Source organism: Phascolarctos cinereus, unplaced genomic scaffold (genome assembly GCF_003287225.1).
Source record: "Phascolarctos cinereus isolate Bilbo 61053 unplaced genomic scaffold, phaCin_HiC Scaffold_5;HRSCAF=322, whole genome shotgun sequence".
Taxonomy (NCBI): Eukaryota; Metazoa; Chordata; class Mammalia; order Diprotodontia; family Phascolarctidae; genus Phascolarctos; species Phascolarctos cinereus.
Genome location: NW_027555958.1, coordinates 188,762,337 through 188,764,579, shown reverse-complemented (window position 1 = coordinate 188,764,579; position 2,243 = coordinate 188,762,337). Strand labels below are relative to the sequence as shown.

Genomic DNA, 2,243 nt, shown 5'->3' with positions numbered 1-2,243 from the left:
AAATAAAGTCAATAAAACATTTTTTTTCTAAAAAGCAAATTCACAGACCTGATAGGCCCATTCATCTAATACCAGCCACTCATTTTAAAACTGACAAAGCTATCGTGCTTTGCCCAAGGTCATACAGCAAGCCTGAAAAGAGGTTTTCTGATGCCCAGCACACCAAGTGTTCTTCTCATCATTTTTCATGTTTCTTTTGTCTGTCAGTCATTCAAGAGAATCCTCCAGGACATGACCAACCTCACCATAATGACAGAATTCTTCCTCATGGGCTTTTCTAACACCTGTGAGATACAGGCCTTATACACCATGCCTTTTTTATTGATCTACCTATGATGGGGAACCTGATCATCTTCACCCTCATCTCTCCCAATGGGCACTTCCACGCCCCCATGTACTTCTTCTGAAGAACTTGTCCTTTTTAGATCTTTGCCTTATTTCTGTCCTTATCCTCAAATTCATTGCCAACTCCCTCATTGGCAACTGTTCCATCTCTTTCTTGGGATGCATATTAAACCTTTTTTTAGTGATTTTCTTTGCACATCAGAGATTATTCTCTTCACAGTGGTATTTCATGATCAATATGTGGCCATTTACCAGCCCCTGCAATATGAAGTCACCATGAGCAGAGGTGTTTGTATACGCATGGCAGAATTCTGGCTCACAGGAGGTCTTTTGAGGTCCTTGTACTCAGGTAGTATGTTCCTTTTGCCCTTCCATGGCTCCAAAGAGATCCACTAGCTTTTTTGTTTTGTTTTGTTTTGCTTTTGTGATGTCTCTTCCTTATTCAGAATCTCTTGCTCCAATATATAGATTGCAGTTGCTGTGACTATGGATATGGTGACTGGTTTAGGAATATTCTGTTGTATTTCCATAGCAATTTATTATGATCACATCTTCTCAACTGTGCTGAATTTGACAACCACAGAAGTCAATCAAAAAACTTCTCCACTTGTTTCACCCACTTAATTGTTCTCATGGTTTTTCTTACAACCAGGATCAAGGCTTATCTAAAGCCACCTTAGGACTCTGACTCAGTTCTGGATCTATTGTTGTCTGTGTTCTATATAATGGCGACTCTAACCCTAATCCTCACCATCTATAGCCTGAGGAATAATGACATAAAAACTTCTTCGAAAAAGTTAATAGCCTAGAAACATTTCTTAGGACACTTAATACTTTTTTCATGATGTATATGTTGGTATGCATATGTGTGTGCTTACATAAGTATATGTGTATAACGTGTGTATATGTGTGTTCACATATATATCAGTTCTACTCTTCATGTGTTTATTGACTTAAATTTCTTGCTTATGTGTTTATGTCAGCCTCATGAGTTTTAAAATGCTGACTACCATAGTACCTTCAGTATACTAATAAACATCATTTTAAAAGTCTCCACCAAAAGTACATTATATGTCCATAGTACTTTCTAATTTCAGTATTAAATTTCTTCAATAACTTAAAGGAGTAATTTTTTAGTTAAGGAAACTAAACTTTATCAAGATCATCAATAAATGGTGGAGTCCTGACTCAATGTTTAATCTGTTCTTAAGTCAGATTACTTTTTCTATTATGCCATGTGGTCAATTCTTAAGTAAACAGTAGACATAAATTAATGGAAGAACTTTCAAATATACTATTTTCAAAAAAGTGCTTTCCTTTCCAAAAAAAGCGGTAGACTCTTGATTTTATCTTTAAATATGAAATAAAATTACAAAAATTTGCTATTGGGAGGGATATTAAAGGTCATCTAATTTTACCTGTACTGGAATTTCATAGACATCTAAAATATCCAAAATTCACGATCATTCAAACTTTATATAAGGACTTTCAGTGAAGCAGAGTAACCTCATGCATTCCATATTTGTGGGACATCTAGATGACACAATGCATAGAGTGCTGGGCCTGTAGTCAGGAGTATCTGAGTTCAAATCCAGCCTCAGACACTTGTTAGCTGTGTGATCCTGGGTAAGTCACTTAACCCCATTTGCCTCAGTTCCTCATCTATAAAATGAACTGAAAAAGGAAATAACAAACCACTCTAGTATCTTACTAAAAAAAATGGAGTCATAAAGAGTCAGACATGACTAATAGACTAACCAACAACATTTCCACATTTGCAAAGTTCTAATTGTTGGGATTTTTTCCTTTCATTCACCAAACATTGGCTATGTGCAACTTCTGCCCACTGCTCCTATATTTCACCAGACTTTCGACTACCTTAAGATGTAGTTCATTTG

The 2,243-nt window shown here is 36.0% G+C and overlaps 1 pseudogene; it reads left to right on the top strand.

The window, feature by feature from the left end:
* The first annotated feature begins 231 nt into the window (after positions 1–231).
* On the top strand, positions 232–1,154 carry LOC144457653 (olfactory receptor 14A2-like; annotated as a pseudogene).
* Positions 1,155–2,243: the final 1,089 nt, after the last annotated feature.